The sequence below is a fragment of the Daphnia magna genome, linkage group LG9, assembly GCF_020631705.1.
Source record: "Daphnia magna isolate NIES linkage group LG9, ASM2063170v1.1, whole genome shotgun sequence".
In the NCBI taxonomy this organism is placed as follows: domain Eukaryota; kingdom Metazoa; phylum Arthropoda; class Branchiopoda; order Diplostraca; family Daphniidae; genus Daphnia; species Daphnia magna.
In genome coordinates, this window is record NC_059190.1 from 4,000,596 (window position 1) to 4,020,407 (window position 19,812).

The window sequence follows — 19,812 nt, forward strand, 5'->3', positions numbered from 1 at the left end:
CGTCAGACTTTTGCGGGCATCACTATAATTTCGTTAAGTACGATGAGGGAAAAACGCGACACAACACACACACACAAAGGAGAAAGAAACGAAAAACTAAACAGAAACAAAATAGCCAGTGTATCTACGTAGACAAGAGAAACTTAAAATAAAACAAAAAAACAAAACACACACACAAAAAAAAAAGCCACTAAAATAGATAGGGCCCTTTTCCTTTTTGTATTATAATGCAGCATGTATATCGCGCGATGGCCGGAAAACCACGGCTGTAAATATCCGCTGTGCGTTCGAGGAATGACGCATATCGTAAGAGAAAGAGAGAGAAAGAAAATGCGTATGTATGTGTATGTATATATATATATTTTTAAAGACATAAAGGAACGCTTTATATTCGTTGTGTTTATGTGGACTGCGTAGAGAAGGCGCGCACACACACAGCAACACCAGGGCGTTGATTATACGCGTGTGATGGCCGGTTTTCAGGGGAAAAAAGCAACTGAAGAATGAGATAAGAGCAACGGGGACCAAGTGAAAGAATCGGAAAATGCCAGAATTTTTGCTCTTTAAGAGGGTAAAACAAAAATAAAAAAATGGGAGAAAGAGATGCCCAATCCATCACGCTGCGAAGGAACGAGAAAATAGTTAAAACTTCACTCCTGTGAGTAAACACACCACGCTGCCTAGATACTTATCTCTAATCATAATAAGAAAGCTTGTCTATCTAATAAATGTAGGTCGAGTTATTTCACTGGGGAAAAAAAGAAATGGTTCTCATTCCCCAACCAAAAAATAATAAATATTCTGTTATTTAAAAAAAAAAAAAAGGAAAAAAAAATTTTCTATTTGACAGAATCTATCGTGAAACGGCTCTCTAGTGTCAAGTCCTTGCATTGCAGTAATAAGGAAAACAAAACAAAAATATATAGTTGAAGAAGGGAGAGGTTAAAGGAATGCGCTTGTCGTTTCGCCGTCTTGTTTCCATTACGGCGATAAGAGAAGAAACGGAACGCGCGCTGCCGGCCATATCCCGCCAATGTCACGCTCAACCAATGAGCAAAACAAACGCGTGCAAGGCCTGCAAGCAATTCGGTAACCAGATACACTCGCAAGATAAAAAAGAGAGAGAGAGAGAAAGAAAGATGGGCTGCAGATAGGGTCGCCATGCAGATACCGCCCCAACTCTCCCGTCACGTTTATTTTTTATGATTTTTCTCCGACTGAAAAAAAAAAAAAAAATTTAAATGAAATCCCCAAAAACTTCCTCTGTACAGCAAATTCCGTGTTACACTACAACAGTTAACATAGAGCAAAAAAAAAAAAATTATATTAGAAATTTATTTCTTTGACATAGTTTTAAAGCCATTCCTATAGCCTGCCCTAAAACCGGTAGTCAAAGAATGTTGTCTTATGAAGACAAATAACTCGTCAACTTCTTTTTCTTTTTTTCTTTTTTTTTGAAATGTTTCTATGATATACCCTTCGACTGCGATCTGCATATTCCATTAACATTTTCACCCCGCCAAAGCCAAAGTAGACATCTCGGGCGACCGGTATATTATGATTGCTTCTATTACTCTGCGGCCGCGCTGGCTGGGTTTGCTTTGCGACAAAAACAACACAAACAAATGATGGATGGCCGTAACCGAGTAACGAGAAACATAACAACAACAAAAAAAAAAAAAAATGAAAAGAATAAGAAGGAGGAATTAATAATGGACGACTAATAATCGATTGGCCAGACTTGACAGATCTGCCCTCCTACGACAGATGTAATCGAATTGCATTTCGATTTGTTTATTTTCCATCTCGTCTCCATGTCATTTTGCGCGGCGAAGTTTCTGCTGGATGCGCTGAAGGGTTTTAAAGAAACCGGTTGAATTTTATTTGTATATTTGTTCCGTATATAATATGACGAGTTGAAAATGCCAGTTTAAAAAAGGATGGATGTTTTTTAAGAGACGGCCGAATTTCCAGCTAGGGAATTCAATTTGATCTTTGAACCCACTAGCCAGCCGTCATGTGTGTTGTATACATATTATGTACAGTTATATCTGCTCATATTTGATGTCTTTCGACAACTCCCCGATGTGCAGCGCAACATGAACGCACTCGACGAATAATCACGTTTCTTTTTTTTCTTTTTCTTTTCAAATTCGAAGAACAGCAGAATAAGAAAATGGTACCAAAGGGAAATCATTTCATACCAAACATTTTCAATTTCTTTTTTCTTGATTTATTTCTTTCTTTTTTTTTTTCATTCCGCTTCTTTTTCAAATTTGTGCATGTAAAAATAAAAAAAAAAAGCTTTTCTGTCCGTTTTTCTTTAAACGTTTTCATTCTCTCCGTTTTCAATCTAACAACAGTTGCCAGTCCGATGACACATTCGGGGTCGCTCTGGTCGGCTTGGCGACTCGGCGGCGGCAATGGGCGTCGTCCCTATCGCCTCTGCGTTTGTTACACACTTGAAGATGATTCGACAGACACGCAAAACAAACACAAGGATCCAAACTGGCTGTGCTGTTTAAACTGGAAGACCAACTGCTTGAAGCGGTTTTTCAAATGGCAGCTCGTAAAAATTCAAAAAAACAAAACAAAAGCGACACGATGAGAACTCAGCGTCAAGGGTCGGCCAAAAAACATTGCGCAAATGGCTAAGCATACAACAAAAGGGGGGCAAATGAAGTGTTACAATATAAGAGCCTCGTCCGCTGTATATATGCAAACTGTGTGTGTGTGTGTGTGTATAAATATACACATACAAGTCGATGTAGGGGGGAGAAGAAAAAAAAAAAAAAACAGAAACTGCTGTTGGAAAAGAAAAATAGGGAGCCGCAGAGGTGGATGGGCGCGATGTGTTGAGAGGCGGATGTGCATAAATCTATCCGATTGCTGTAAATCTGTTGGCAGGGTGTGCGAGATACTCGCACGCCCAGTCCTCTACTGACAAGTCCCGGACTGGCAGAAAAGTAGAAGAAAACACGCCAAAACTGTTGAGTAATAAAATTAAAAGGTCAGACAGTCGCAAAGACAGTAGTTTTGCGGATTTGTTTAACTCTTTCTTAACAAATAAAAATCAAAAAACCACTGCTTATATACTACATGATGGTAATAACATGTTGCGTACCTCCTACTGTATACGAAATGGACATTCCTCCACATCGTAAATGACCGGAGGTATTTTCATTTTTTTGGGAAATATATTTAGGCTTTGTTTTTACTGCTCTTCCGGCTGAAATTGAAACAGGACAATCCTTGTTCTCTCTCCCTTCTAACAAAAACAAAACAAAAATGATTATTATTTTTTTTGTTTAACTCTGGCATTTTTGTCTTTTAATGTCCGGCATCTCGATTACGGGTTATTGCAGGGTAACGGACTTGCTATGCTATCAAAAGAGAAAAGAAAGAAAAAAATGTTGCTCTAACAGCATGTGTTACAGCAGCAGCAGCAGTACAAATAAAAATATGAAAAAGCCAACCAAATAAAATAAAAAATAAAATGTCGATTCCGGTCCACGTTTTCTTCTCGGGCGAGTTTATATACGTACCGTAGTATATACAGTATATAGGAAACAACAACTTCCGCAGTAACGTATTATCTATTTGAGAGCGGCGAGTCGCTCATATCGGCCGGATGTGACTTTTTTTCTTTCTTTCTTTCTTTCTTTTCTTTTCGTGCGTGTGTTGTTGATTCCTTGGAAACGGATTGCGTGTGTTGTTGACTCGTTTTTTTTTTTTTTATCTTTTCCTCTTTTATGCTTTTTCCCAAAAGGGATTTTTTTCTTTTGGTTTTAATTACACGCACAAAGTATGCGTGGAATCAGGACCTTCCTACTTACTCCGATATTTTAATACGAAATCGAAATTTAAGCCCCTTTCCCCCTTCAAAAAAGAAAAACTTGTTTTGTTTTGTTTTTTTGAAATAATTAAATAGACATCCTTTAAAGTTCGAGTGACAATTGGGTAGCAGCAAATCCCGATGACTCGACTAGGCAATCACACGAATTCAGGTCCAGTGCACTCAGCACATAAAGAGGGAGGACAAATAAAAGCTTTATTTGAATCTCTCTCTCTCTCTCTGTCCGTATAGTACGTGTGCGTGCGTCTTTGAATATGGCGCCGGGAGCGAGTGTACGTGCACGTCACGTGACCTGACGGCTCGACATCTATGATCTAGATCAAAACCTGCTATATGAAAAGAGCTACGAATAGATGAGTGTTAGACGGAGCGAAAAGAGAGAGAAGAAAAAAAGAAAAAAAGGGGAGATGGAGAGTGCTCATTAGCAATGCAACATTCAACATTAGTAACATCTATACATTATCGTAGGTCTCTTGTGCTGTTACGTACCGACAGGACAATGGCCTTACACAAAGGCGGGACAATAAATCCAGAGGGGGTGAATAAGGGGAGTTGATTGAAGTCGATGGCTACTGTCATCTTTCCAGTCGATCAAATCTTTTAACGGACTCGTTCGCACAGGCTATACAGATTACGTACTGTATATATACATAAGAAAATGAAAGAACCAAAAGCGAACACAAAGAAGACATCTATACGACTAGCTCTACTATACATGAACCTTTATACGTAATATACTATGCACACAGTTTTAACCGTATATAGAACAGCGAAAAAGAGTCGGGACGTTAGTTATACGATCTCGCTCAAATAGAATGGGCCCAACAAAAAAAAAGAAAAATAATGGAGGAAACGCCACACACACACACACAGACGCCAATAGATGAGATAGATAGACTCTCTGCATTTCTTAATCAATGGCTCCAATGGAGCGTTATTGGAGTGGGCTGCGCCAATGCATCACACGATAGATATAAATGTAGTACATTATAGAATACCTTCTACCCCCGTACGCATTTTTCTTATGCGCATCCAAAATATGTGTATATATATATCTCACACATTCACTCGCATGATCCAAAAAAAAAGAAAGAAAGAAAAAGAAAGTGCTCGGCCAACCGGATTTTTTCTTCCCTTTCTTGACATGACGTTCGTCGTCCTCCCTTTGCCTCGCCCTATAATCTTATAGTTCAAACATATCAACTCTCTTTTTTTTTTTTTTAATATTTTCAATCTTTGTCTGCGTCTATGTCAGTGTCTTTCGCGCTGTTGGAAGAAACGCCGCGTTGCGAATCGCTTACAATCCATGAAGCGCGAGGGCGCCGATTGCGAGCATCAAACGCATCGGAGGCGCTATTGAATTTATTCCCGAATCTGAATGAAAACGACAGTCAAAGAAGTGTTGTAATAATATTCGACATCATCATCATCATGTCTCTCTGTCTCTCTCTGCTGGAAATAAGTGAGCGATTCAGATAGAAGAATAAGGGAAACGAACACACACACACAAAAATGGGGCAATGAGCCGTGCATAGTGTGGCGCATTAAGAAAGTTTTCTGTCGACGCCCGTCGCTCTACGCCTGTCTCTATACACGGCCGTTATCCATACATTATTTTTATAGGGGGGAAATGATATAAAAATCGAAGCGCCTATACTCTCACAGCGTGACTCATCGTGGTTTTTTTTAAATATTGATATTGCAGCATCTATCTATCCATATTAATATCGTCCTCCTTTTTCTTGACTCTCTTTCGGTAGGAGGCACTAGAAGCCAAAATATAAAACAGGGTGAATATCAATCGATATCTGACGGCGGTTGGCGGCAGTGGCGGATGTGTCAGCCGCAGTCGCATGGAGACGGATCGGCATCAATTAAAAGCCTCTTCCATCTCTCCCTCGGCTGCTTCTAGAGGCTGTGTGGCCAGCCGACGACTATAGAAAAGAGAGGGTGGCATACATTATCTCGTCAATGATGGATTATAGCGTAGATCCTTCCAACATCCACCACAACCGAAGAAGACAAACAAAACATGAAGCTGATTTCTTTTTCTTTCTTTTCCGAAGCCCCTTCTTTTAGTATTCGTTCAGCTACGCCCGTCGTGGAATATACAGCGCGATGCTAGCGGATCATCATGTCCGACGTTGTGGCGCAACTGTCTAATTAACCACTTATCCTGTACAGAAGAGAATGAGAGAACCGATGGTCTAGCGGTGATGGACAAAAGAAGAAACAGCCAACGACTAACTATACCAACACCCAAACCAGCAGCGCACTGGAGGATCGTCCGCTTTTGACGCCACACAACCAGCTGGATGCCAGCTGTTTTGTTTTTTTAAACTAATTATTATTTTATTTTTTTTTCAAATGAATGTCGGCGGAAATTCTAGTTTTGCCCCAAAGTTCCGTCTTGCGTCATTCTGTTCCGCTGTTATTTTCATCCGGTTGTCCTTGTTCTATTTGGTCATGCCAATACAAGAAAAGAAGTGTGACACACACACACACAATCCTAATTCGCAATCTAGCAATTTGTGACTAACACACAGCCGTCTATGATGAGGATGATGACGAGGCCATTCAATCACGCTCAATTTTTACTATGGCAATAACGAGCACTTGAAGCTTCTTTTTTTTTTCTCTCTCTCTCTCTCCGTTTGTTGCTTTGTGCTTGATTAGGACCTAGTCGGAGAAAGGAATGGCGACGGTATTGTTCTCTATGGAAATCGTGACTTGCATGGCTCCATAATACGCACGATGATTATGAGTCATTTCTTTCCTGTTGGCTGTAGGCAATTTGCGTTGCGCTCTGTTCTCTCTCCTTTTTGGTCAAACAGAATCAAGCGTAGAACGATGGAGCTCTGCGTGCGTAATTGAATCGCGACGGTGCCGCAGTTGAGTGCAGACTTTATAGTGAAGTAGGCGAGCGAAACAAAAGAGGAACTAAAAGAAGAAGAAGAAAATAGAAAAACCCTGAACACGCGTCGAACAAAAGAGACTCAATGACCGGAATGGCCTTAGATAATGGCAATGATCGGTGAGATCTTGTTGTTGTTTTTTTTTTTACATCTTTTCTCTCTTTTTTATTTTCTATTTTACGTTTGTCTAAACCTTTTTCTTTTCCTTTTTTTTCCACCTTGTTCTTTCGGGGAAGAGGGGCGAGTGTCTCCGTCTACTAAAGCCACAGACACCATCACACACGTAAAGAAAGAAAGAAAAAAATAAAAAGGTGGGGGGGCGAAACGAAGCGAGCAAAAGAGTTCAAGACGGAGGTTATGGCTTACCATTTGTCTTGTCGGATTTTATTATGATTATTTGTTATCTCCTTTTCTTCTTCTTCTTCTTCTTCTTCCCTTTTTTTTTTCTTCTTGCCCTCCCCCCCACCCCAAAGGGGCTGTGTGATGCAGATAGGAAGAACAACGACTCTTGTGTGGGTATATTCTATACATCTAGTATAGAAGATGGATGTATAAATCTTATACGTGAACGTGTATCTTCCTTTATCCATCTCTCCCTATGTAGTATATATATACACTATATATACCCTTCTTTTATTTGATGCGTTTTTGTGTTGTTTGTTTCTTTCCTACAGTGTTGAAATACAGTAAATGTAATACAGTCGACAGGTCAGACGGCCTCTCGTGTTTTTACGGACGAACGGATGGAAGACTGCCGAGACCCGGGTGGCTTCTGGGGAGGTTCCGGACGGCCGTCGGATAGGCGCGCGCGTCGCCGTCTGAAATGACAGACACGCCTCTCTCTCTATTAAAGAAGAACGCAGTTTTTAAAGTGGAAAAAGATGGGGGTTTAAAAAAATAAAAAATAGGACCAAGAAAAATGAGAAATGGGCAAAAGTGAGAGAGCTACAGACGTAATGTGTAACAGAACAGGACATGTGACGTCAATTACAGAAAAATAGAAAACAAAAATCAAATAAGAAAACAAAACACGTGATGTATGTATATACATAGAAATGAAGCTGTGGTTTTTTTTTTTTAACTGACGCAACACAAGTCCGAACCCCGAAAGACACGAGCCTCGTCGATATTCATCTGGCGGAAGATGGAGAAAAAAAAAAAAAAGAAATGTTGGGAGAAATGGGACACGACAGCTGACGTCATCAGAAGTAGATGGATTCATCTGTCGCTCTGTACGGACGCATAATAGCCTCTTTCATGTACAAACGCCAAAAAAGTTGTAGTTCAAGCAAACTGTCTCCGAATAAGAGCGATAGCATCGTTATTGGAATTTCCTCTGCGTCTCCATACATGAAAAAAAATAAAAATAAATAGAAATAAAAAATCATAAACAGTTGTGAAAAAAAATGCCTATGGGAATTATGTTATCCCAAAAGAAAAAAAAAAGAAAATAAAACGCCAGAGTAGATTAGACCTTTGAATTTTAAATGTCGGAAGTCATCGTAATAACATCAGAGAACTGATGTCAAATAAGTCAATCAAGCTCCAATGAATATTCTTTCAATTTCCTACAAAGAGTTCGACATTTTTTTTTTTAACTATAGAACTTCCTCATTAGGCACTCATTTAAATGCGTCTTTGAAACGCGATAACGAAGCCTCGATTGAAAAAAAAAAAGAGCGGGGGGGGGGGCTAAATTACCAATCAAGTCAAAATGCGATGAAGGAACCCCTCGCATTTCGTCTTCTAAAACGACTTGTTTTAATGACACAGTCGTTCGTTTCGTCTATGCTCGACTATACAACGGGTATTTAAAACGAATTCTATAATTTACTCGTTTTGCGCTTTGAAATGAAAGTGTTGCATCTACGAGCATTCCAACCTGTTTTCATAAGTTTTGTAGACGTTGGCCATGATTTTGTCACGTCTTTGAAATCTCCCATTCCACGCACAGTATAGATTTATACCCCCGCACACGACCACACTATAATGCAAAGCACAAACAGTATATTACACGCGTTGTAAACTCACTATACGGCCAGCAGCCCCGGCCATTCGACTGCCAAATGCTCAGTGGCAGTTTAGGTGGACGGACATAGAGAGACAGGTAGTTTTAACATCATATCTGCCCGTAAGAGAAAGAAAAATAAAATAAACATATAAAAAGTAAATAAAATAAATTAAAATAAAAGAATATAACCTGTTAAAAAGCGTTTGTAGATGTTAAACCCGGTGTCTATATATCGATCTTGGCTAAAGCGAATAGCCCCCATCTGAGCTACAGATCGCATGGCCGAACATTCTCACCAAAAGAGAATTTATGATTGAATTCGGCGTAATAAAGTATAGAAGGCCGAGGTCTTTTTGGCTGTGAAAAAAAGCCTAAAGAATCAGAGGCTAAAGAAAGAAAACGAGCTTCCTTTTTTTCCTCTTTCGAATTTATGATAATTCGACGAGACTATACTATATAACTATATGCGTTCCTATTTCAAGAGCTGGCAAAAGGCACCAGCTGTAAAAGTCCGGCTTGATGACCTGGCTGAAAATCTATGTTGTTGATGCCATTCAATGGTTCCCTGCACGGCCATCCCGACCGTCAACGAGTTCCGAGACTCTCCTCCTCCCATCTCTCTGCGCGGGCTGCCAGCAGAACATTAAACGTTCCAGAGATGTTGAAAGCAACGAAATCACGCACTTACTTTTGAGCGACAGGGCTTTGAGGTCACGTCTTCTGTTTGCATTGCGGCTTGTCTTATCTCTTTCTCCCTCGAAGACTTATTGCCTCTTATTTATTTTTTTGTGGTCGCTAGTAGTTCGGCAAAAAAGGACCCAGTTGACGATTGCGTTCGCCTCGGCCGGTGTAATACATCCCCCCCCCCCTGTCGATGGCGCAATATATGTGTACAGTATCTGTGTGTAAATAAGGTTTTTATTTTATTTTTTACTTTTATCAGTCTATTGATATTGCTCTTGTTGACTCTCTTTCTACGTTGCCGGTTCGACGTGGAATTGAACGCCCGCGGACGACACTCTCATAACTTCTTATCTGTTTCCCTTTTTTTTTTTTTTTTTGAGGAGGGGGGGGGCCTAAACATATATACATATATATATACGGTATATGTGTATACACAGAATATGTTTATTATGTGTACCGCACTGCACATACGAGAGAGAGAGAGAGAAAAAAAAAAGGGAAAGCGATACCATTTCGGGATGGCCTAGATTGCCGCCAATTCAAACGTATCGCATTTTGCTGTAAGAAGTCAGTCCAGATTTCACACGACGCAAAAACAAAAAAAAAAACAAAAAAAAAAAGAGGCCGGCTGGAAAAGATTCAAGTGTTCCCATATATATAAATATATATATAGAATTTTAAAGCTACAAATACGGCTTACAATCAAGATAGGGAAGTCAATTCGAAAGGTTTTACTGCAACAGATTAAGGAGCGTCGAATGAGACGTGGGAAATTATACGAAATTGAAAGGATAGTGCGGGTTAAACTTTCGCCGCTGCATTGCGCAAAAAAAAAAGAAAAAAAGGAAAAAAAGGGAAAGCGTTAAGACATTTATTTTAAAGTTGACAAAGGAAAAAAGAAACAAAATCTCTGGCTTACTTCAAAAGATTACGAATCGAATTACACAAAACCCATTTTCAGCTTTTCGTTGAACTGTCAGAGTTTGGAACGCCATGCAAAAAAAAAAAGAAAAAGAAAAAAACAACACAAAATTCCAAACAAAATCAAGAGAATATTTGCATACATCTATGTCTATGCTATTCGACGATGTGTGGACACTCTGAAACGCTTTCAAAACGAGTTTTTATTTCAAAAAAAAAAAAATAAAATAAAATTCTTGAAAATACTTGCACTAAAAAACAAGAAAGAAAATCGCATCACGACGTAGTCGTCGGAATCAAACGACACTCGATCGGCCGAGTGCTGTAGCGCAGCTGCATCTCACCGTTGCGTGAAAAATCGACCCGTCGCTTGAGTAAAGTGATTGGAGAAGAACTCGAATCATCTTTGGCACGGCGCGACATTCAAGCAGAGCAAACTTTTCCTCACCCCGACAATGTGGGTACGTGTACATATACAACGTACATAAGTCCTCAAGAAGAAGTAGAATAAAAATAAACGAATAATAATAATAATTCTTTCAAAGTAAAAAGGGGGAAAAAAAAGAGAAAAACCTGTGCCAGATTTATTATGATTATATACCATCGATATAACAACAACAACAACAACAAAAAAAAGAACTTGTTTTCCCGACTGGGCCACGTTATATGACGACGATCTACGATGCCTTAACTACATGAAGATGGCGCTTCTTGGAAGAAGAAGGACATAGAAATAAAAATATAAAAAAAAAAAAGAGGAAAAAGGCCGACTGTTGTGTTGACATGTCGGCCGTTTCCACCTTCAACTTGATGGACGAGGCATCCAGCACTGCCATACAGTCCAACAACGTGCTAGAAAGAGAGGAAAGCAAGAAGAAGGATAAGGTGTATAGGATTGCGACGCCAACAAGGTCTTTCTTCTTCTTGTACCGGCACCTTCTTTTCCATCTGCTGGCCTTGTCACCTTCTCGGAAGAATGAAGCCACGATAGAAATGAAAGAATAAGTGAAAAGAAAGAAAGAAAAAGGCCTTCACAAGTTAGATGACCTCTTGCTAGTTTCTTCTTCTCTCCAGCCCCACGAAAGTCGATCGTAATCTTTAAACCGAGACCATCAAGAGTGAGTGAAAGAGAAGGAACCTTTTGACACACTCCCACAAAAGCGTTCTCCTCTCATTCTGCCCCCCCCCCCTAACCATTTTCACTTATACATAAAAAAAGAAAAAGGGAATAAAAAAGAAAAAGAGAGGAAACTATTAAGAGAACCTCTCTGTGTATAGCGAAATACACCTTCCTTGCGGACACGGCAGATCGAATCGCTCGCATCAAAACAGCACCAGTGAACGAGAAACGCAGGAGAGCCCGCCGGGGCCTTTCAGCCCCATAGAATAGACGAGCTTAGCGAGTCTTATAGTACGGGCCACGCAGCAGGTAGTCAAGGTATAATGACCATCAAATGGCCTCAGAAAAAAAAAAGGCCTTAATGAATTCCATAGAATTCATGTGGTACAGAACTAACCTATTAGAAATCGACTGGTTTAAAAGAAAACAAAACAAACAGCTGGTCTACAGGTTTATTCAATCACGAGACACTATGGGATTTCGATCCTCTCCCCAAACGCCTTGACACGCGATCAGTGACGAATTTTCAATGTCAGCCAAGAACCGGATTGAACGGGGTCCAAAGTCAAATTTTGTTTGTTTGTTTGTTTTGCTTCTTTGCTCTGACTATAGGAAAGACAGGAACAAAACAAAAACCCATTGATTCTGCGCTTGTATCTGTACGTCTGGCCGTGTGTGCGAGTCGGGTGATCGATCGATCCATCCCATCCATCGAAAACTAGGCACGCTCCACTAAACACGCTTGTATACAGCATGCAAACCCACCCAACGCTGTAGCGGGACCATTTTGTTTTTTTTATTCTTATTTTATATTATATATATTTTTTTTCAATTGGATGTTTTTTTGTCCCGAGGCCTGCACGTAACATTGAAAAGAATCAAAGGCAATGTTTCATACCCGTAGATATGAGCCGGGAGTGCAGCGTGAAGAAACACACAACATTTTTGGGGGATGCCAATCGGTCATATACTTTGTTTTTTGTTTTTGGTTTTTTTTCTTGTGTGCACGCGTTACACACGAGACGCGCCGCGCTCCAGGAATCTCCAGACGTAACTAAACGATTATTAATTATTTACAAATGTATTGACGCTGATGGATGGCGACGGCCCGTATCAAGAAATCAGTTTTTTAGCGATCAATGCCGCTGTAGACAAAACGACGTGATAAATGTGCAACTGACTATAACAAAAGCTGCTTAGCTTTTGATTGATCACGATTTCACATCAAGACTTTTACGCTGTATGCAAAGCCACTTTTCAAATGATGGGCACACACACACACGACATTTAAAAAGAAAGAGAAAAATGATTTAAAAAGAAAAATGGAATGCGAGGAGAGTGGAGTTATCAGTTGCGCTCCAACTGATCCTATACGAAAACGAAAGAAGAAGAAGAAGAGGGAAAGACAAAAATGAAATGGTATAAAACAATGGGTAGACTAATCACGGCGTTACGTACTGTCTCTTTTCTTCGTCGTTTCCAATGTCTGTGCCACAAGAAAAGACTTGCCACACAATAAGAGTCGACGAAACGAGATGAGTTCCATTGATTTCTCTCATCCCTTTTCTGGCTTGTTTTCCCTGTTGATTGAATTCTTTGATAGCAATCAGTTGACATTTGTCACTTCCACGGGCATCAGCCAAGCCAACATTCCGCCACAAAGACAGCAGAGAGGAAACACACATAGTCTCTCTCCTCTTTCAAATAAAACAAATGAAATAAACAAAATAAATCTGAACCACACAAACGAAGGCTGTTGTCTTTTTTTTTGTTTCCCACATGGCTCGATAATAAAGAGAGAAATAATGGCGCCGACCAGATCATCAGCCTAAACCCTCCAACAAGAAAGGCAAATCAAATGGTCCATCGACATTGGGTCTAGACATTTCTTAGGAATCGAAGCCAAAACCTCATCAGGACTGCGTTATTTATACAGAGGCAGAGACGCACTGGCTTTTGGCTTTTCCCATATTGCACAGCTCGAAATCGTGGGGCCAACAAGTCAGTAGACCTTTAACTTGGACTTATATCCTTTAAGCAGCCGAGAACGAGAAACGCCGTCTTCTTCTTGTATTTCTCAACTCCCCAAATGAAGAAAGGAATATAGTCGGCTTATCGTTATCATGTCACCGTGTTTCTATATCTACGTGTGTACACATATGACTGGCCCTGTGTCTATACACATCACAGGGGGGTTCCTCCTTGTGTTTCCTATTCTTTTCTAGAGCCATTTTCTTTTTGCTTTAGCTGATTATACCCACGCCCAAATGAACAACAAAGCAAACACGTACACACACACACATAGAAAGAGAGAGAGAGAAAGAATATACCACTCGACCGAATCCGGCTGACTGGTCATCGTGCCGCCGCGGCTGGAACCGTTTCGGCGCCGTATCACCAAGGGCCCAAAGGGAAATGGTTTTTTTTTTTTAAAAGGACCACAAAAAAAAGGGGGGAATGTTTCATCCTTTTCGCACATGGCTGCTAATGCTTGCACACACACACACACACAAAAGAAGAAGAGAAAAGAGCGCGCCTGACGTTGATTTTCATCAAGACGGAATATGAAAAGATAACAGAGCCAGAAAATTTTGACAAGAGAGAGGAAATAAAAAGAGGCGCGCCGTCCAGTCTACTGAACTGACGAAAAGCCATTTTCTTATCGACAAAGAAGAAGAAGATGATCAAAAACAATTTCGTCGGTTGACTTTGAACTCGGTAGACATATAAAAAATAAAACGCCCATCGCCTTGATCTTTTTTTCCGTTTGGGCCAACCGCAACGTGAATCACCAGCGCAAAATTCATTTTCAACTCAAACAACACAAACAGCTTGCTCTTCATTTCAACCGTTTCATTATTTTCGTTCGTTCTAAAGACACACACGACATTTCTCACGCCGGCCAAATTCCCGACGGAGTGTAGTTGACTCATTCGACAGCTCGTATCTTTTCTAGCCTCCGAAAAGAAACAAAACAACGCAAGAACCCATATGTTTTCATCAGCCCATTCGGCTATCACGAAGAAGAAGGAAATCACCTAAAGAGTTGACCCCTTTTCTTTTTTCTTTTTTTCAAATGATTATAAAGCCCCTGCAATTCGGCAGGGGAAAAGGAAGAGGAATCGTAACCGGTCGTAAGGGATGGAGGAGCTTGTCAACTGGCCCGCTCGGATGAGAGAAACATTTGGTCCTTGTGGCGACACCTGGTACGTGCCATACACTTTTGAAACGTTGGCCCGCTTGTGAAACGTTAACGACTGTTGCCTTGTTGTTGTTGTTGTTGTCGAGCGTGAGGCAACCGGGCGAGCCAACGTGAGACACAACGCAGAATGAGAGAAATACGGTTGGCCAGATTAGGAGAGGGAAATAGAAAGAAAAGGGAAAACACATAAAAAAAACAAAAAAAACAAGAGAAGAAGAAAAATATAAAAAAACGAAGGAATCAGATGAGACAATCAAGGCGGGGTCGATGTGTCGCTGGCTCCCCTTCATCCTGCATCCTGCTTAGTTAAACCTTGCATAGAAATCATCGCGTTGACACCGCCTATATAACAACTCGAGCCCGACCGCAGATCTATAGACACTCTCATATCGTATACCTTTCCTTTCCTTTTTTTTTTTTTTTGAATAGGACTAAACAACCTACCGTACGTCTTCTCTCTCTCTCTCTTTTCGTTCTTCGTTTTCTCCAGTTGCAACCGTATTTGACGGTTTGGAGAATAAAGATGGTGCTGCCACCAGGCTCTTTTCAATTTCAGCATTTCAACGAGAAAAGAGGGACGAAAAGGAAAATAATAATAATAATAATTTAACTTATTCCAAAGAACATAACAAAATATAATATGCATAAGAAAAAGAAGGAAAGCTGGAAAGCAACCAAAAAAATAAGGTTGATGGTTTGAAGCCTCGTTTCGTGTAGTGTCACTGCGTCAGAGCGCTGGCACGGACTTTGGAACTCGCCCGCCAGCAGACAGTGACACATGGCGGCAGTCACTGCGGTTCCAGCTCGGATACTTTTGAATTGGTTTCCAAAAAAAAAAAAAAAAAAATCAACTAGCTCGAAAGAAAAAGAAACAAAACTCCGAGTCCCAAAAATAAACAAATAGAATATAAATACATCAAAACCTACAAATGACTCGACTGAATGTTTCCCCAAAGTGATGGAACGATCGCGCAGAACAAGCGTCTATATTCAGCATACAAGCTTGTACAATCTAATAAATATGAAACCCTAAACGGACGCATCCTATCGACATTGCCGACAGCCATTTCTATATTAGCCGTCGTATCTAGTCTAAGATCGAAAAATTCACAAACAACACAACAGTAAAAGAAATAAAAGACAATCGCCAAGATTTCAAAAAACAAAAAACCACAAAAATTACATCATCACGTACGTGCATTTTCCACTGTGTGTGTGGCTCGTTATATCAAAGCCTCGGTGGTCAGCCGCCAACGATTTTTTAAATGAAAAGGCAGACGATGTGATGACCAAAGAAAAGAGGGGCGTAAAAAGAAAAAAATCATTTTGATTGATCGGATTGTCAGTGCTGTGGACGCCGATAGCCGGAGCTGATTGAATTCCGAAATTCTTTTATCTATACTATTTCACTGTTTATGTAAGCATCTAAATGTGTCAAGGGGGTCGTGGGCGGATCTGATTCAACTCATTCCATTGAGACTGTAGGCGTATATGCGGCTGTTTCTCACAAATCATTAGACACAATCAACAGCGCCCGCTGTGAAGTCTTGCCAGTCATTTCAACAGTGCCCAACCTTTCCCAGCACTCTATAGCGTATTACTATTTTCTGCCTACTGTGTTTATTGATTTTAAAGCGATATTACAATGTCAAGCGAGAACGCGCAACAGGGGAAATGGGCGTCTCACTGATTTGGAAAAAGCAAAATAGAGGGGAAAAGATATGAAAAAAAGGGACGCACACACGCGGAAGACATTGAATATGATCACGTTGTGTCCATCACACATCAGCAATGATACACACCATCAACATTGGTTTAACCCACGAGCGGCAATCAAACTCCCCCCGCCGCCGCCGCCGCCGCTTCTGCCGCAAGGTCTTTTATGTCACCGTGCGGCTTTGACTGGCCTGTTGCGAAAAACTCGTTTTACATTTGATTCTAAACACGAAAGCGTGTTTTCATTTCCCCTCCCTTTCTCCACTCGTCCCTTATATTGCCAAACAATGCTTTAAAAAAAAAATAAATAAAAACTCCTTTGCTCGATGTGTACAGCTCCGGACAGCTGTCAATTCATTGGGACAAGAGGACGAGTGAGTGGCGCACCGCGCGCCGCACATGTATACGTAACCGTCGCTTGCAATCAAAGGAGTTTGGGTTGGCTTTTATACATTTGACTTTGTCCTTGTCCCTTTTTTTTTTTTTTAATTTCTTTTCCTCTGTGTATGTGTGTTTCATACGAACTTTGGTGCCATCGCCATCGACCTCACGCCGACTTTGTCTCTCTATTCGTGTACTACCGTTCAGCCCACCCGTTTTCGTTGCCAAAATTGCACGACGGCCAAACAAATCAACGTTTCATCGAGCGTGAGAATAGTGGCGCCCTCTTTTTCTCCCAACTGTCAGTCGTGCAATGAGAGACGGAGAGCATACAGACTCTGTTTTTCTCCGAATTCGATGTCCGTTGCTATTTCCAGAAGGTCGTTTTTTGTTTTTGTTTAGTATAGTTACATCTTAGGGACTTGTTTTCTTTGATGATTTGACATCAGTTTAGATTTTTGTTTTTCTTTTACCTTTTTAGTTGGTCTCGTTTAAGAAAGGGAGACGAATGATACGCAATTCTAACTGCAACTCGAAAAGTAAAGAAAAATGTACACGCACGCAGATAAAAAGGGGAGGGGGGGAGAGGAAAACGAATGCAAGACTTGTGTTCGTGCCATTTCGGTTCATTCAACCGCTTCGTTCTAATTTGTCTCCATCCAAAGTGACCTTCTCTTTTTCTCGGTGTTTTCTTCTTAACTTTGCGCTACTACACGCCATGTGTGTGTGTGTGTGTGTTACAAGTATCCGGGGGTATTTTTCATTCCACTTCTTCTTCTTTTTTTTTTTTCTTTCTTGAGTTCAAAAAAAAAAAAATTATAATAAAAGTCTAAACGTTTTCCGCGTCTTATTACGTACGTATCTTGCCACTGACAGTACTTTACCAACAACATACAAATATAAGGTCTAAACAGAAAACATGTATTTAAAAAAAAAAGAAGAAAAAAAGGTAATAACTTGTTATAGAACGGAGGAAGGATATTTCATTTTGTACACGTATAGTCGCATTCTATCTAATTTGTCACTTTTCTTAATGCACCGGAACGAAGACGACGATTCATTCGGAATAAGGATGTCAAACGAGAAAAACGGAGGGAAAACTGAATTAAAGGCTTTCTATATATAGCAAATATGCAGGTAAACCGGTTGGCACCCCTTTGTTTCCTTCTTATTCTATCACAAGGCTTTTATTTTCATTTTGTTTTTTCCATCATCATTTATTATTTCTTGGGAAAAGATAAAAAAAAAGGTGAGACAAAGAGAATTTTTATTGTTTAACGAGTTTTGCTTCTAGAGTCCAATATCGGTGAAATAGACTTTTGCTTTTCAGGCAAAGGACAATATAGGTTAATCGAGAGTGGCAAACGTAAGAGAAAGTACTGTTATAGTTTTTTTTTTTATTGTTAGATACCGGAGACACAGCGTTGTATGGTCGCCATGATTGTGAACCAGGTGTGCGTGAGCTACCGATTAAAAAAAAAACTCGAGGATAAATAATATCAAGTGATTTTTAAAAGAGCACATTAATTAGACGTTTTTAATGCAGTCTAGTATGTGTATTAGCCAATCGAAAAATTAAAGAAAGAAAAACCAATTTGTCTGGGTCCGTAATTGCTGGTCACGAGTTCGTTCAACGTTCGAGGCTGCTAAATTTGAGAAAAACAAAAGAACATGCAAATACATTGTCTCGAAAAGGCAGAATATTAAAACAGCTCAAATTGTACTTACTTCAGCATTGTTTCAAACATTTCTTGATGCAATCAGGCAACGGGATTTTCGGGAAACATCCTTTAGTGCACAAGTTGAATTTTTTATAATCACATGGGGTTTTATCAATTTCTTCTTGCAGCGACTCCAGCGTGTCCCGATCGAACATTACAGCTAATAACACATTTTTTGATTATTCAAATTAACCAATCAATTTGGGTTCATTCTTTGATATTACCTTTCTCTTCATATTCTACGGGCGTCGAAAAGGCTCCTGGCAAGTAGACCACGCAAAGGGCGACAAGAAGAACCTTCATCATTTTAAACATTTTAAACATTTGCACAAAATACACTTTTAATTTGAAAAAAAAAATGTTTAATTTATTGTGTTACCATTGAAACGAAGAAACGCATGGTGGAAAAGTATAGTCGTGTAGAAAATGCTTGACTAGCTAATATCAGACTGAGCAACAGAACTCGATGATGATCCTATCCCGATTGATCGTCATTTTTATACTCAATTGACGAACGTTGTCACGTTGACTTCCGTCAATCTTCCACGTGCTGAGCGAAACGCGGAAATGAGAACGTCTGTTCTTAATCGTTTATATAAGCATATATATACCAGTTGTGTGTTATTAGGTGCAACACCGTGCCTCGAGTGTTCTCGTTTAAAATGACCCTGATCGCATTTTCAGAAACAGATTTGCGCCCAGTGCGTGCTGGTATTATGCACACAACTGCTCGTGCCAATCGCTAAAAACCCCGGCCGATGCACACCGTTAATTGATCTGTTTAAATAAGCAGAAGCCAGATTGGATTTTGGGTGAAAGCAACAAGTTAGTCCATCCCCCCATCCACATCAGGTCAATTATGCATAATCATATTTTTGACGCAGCACTGCATAACGTGTAGGTAATTCATAAAGTTTGCTTGCATGCCTACAAACGTTCGAGGCTTTGCGTGGGACCAACTCTGTTGAAGAAACTTAACTTTGAATAAATTTTTAGAGAAAGAAGAGAGGCGTTGAATAATTATGCACGTGATTTCCATTACAGAAGGTTGAAAGTATTACGTTTATCATCGTGAACGTTAAAGTGATTGCAATTTGGTATTCTGTGGTGACGTACATGGTACACACAGTTGGCCCTACTGGTGCCTATATGACAGTTTTATCGATACGGGCGCACGTTGGGCATGAGTTGCACATCTGAGAATTCAAAACTTTAGCAACGACTATCTACTGGGACATTGGCAACATTTCTCCCTCCCTTTACATAATTTAGAATAATGACCGAC

General features: G+C 40.1%; 4 long non-coding RNA genes across 4 annotated transcripts; 2 read left to right on the plus strand and 2 right to left on the minus strand.

Moving 5' to 3' along the window:
* Positions 1-2,305: 2,305 nt before the first annotated feature.
* On the minus strand, positions 2,306-14,176 carry LOC116930429. Its single transcript, XR_006651183.1, has 4 exons — positions 13,838-14,176; positions 7,138-7,615; positions 3,125-3,268; positions 2,306-2,987 (listed from the first exon to the last, which is right to left on the minus strand). It is a non-coding gene; the product is annotated as an uncharacterized LOC116930429 (long non-coding RNA).
* On the plus strand, positions 6,573-7,970 carry LOC116930428. The gene is made up of 2 exons (XR_006651182.1): positions 6,573-6,890; positions 7,446-7,970. It is a non-coding gene; the product is annotated as an uncharacterized LOC116930428 (long non-coding RNA).
* A 2,768-nt stretch (positions 14,177-16,944) lies between the features above and the next one.
* Positions 16,945-18,317, plus strand: LOC123475737. Its single transcript, XR_006651036.1, has 3 exons — positions 16,945-17,755; positions 17,856-17,943; positions 18,214-18,317. It is a non-coding gene; the product is annotated as an uncharacterized LOC123475737 (long non-coding RNA).
* Positions 18,318-18,347: 30 nt separating this feature from the next.
* LOC123475736 lies at positions 18,348-19,041 on the minus strand. The gene is made up of 4 exons (XR_006651035.1): positions 18,907-19,041; positions 18,752-18,824; positions 18,535-18,687; positions 18,348-18,452 (listed from the first exon to the last, which is right to left on the minus strand). It is a non-coding gene; the product is annotated as an uncharacterized LOC123475736 (long non-coding RNA).
* Between the last annotated feature and the right edge of the window lie 771 nt (positions 19,042-19,812).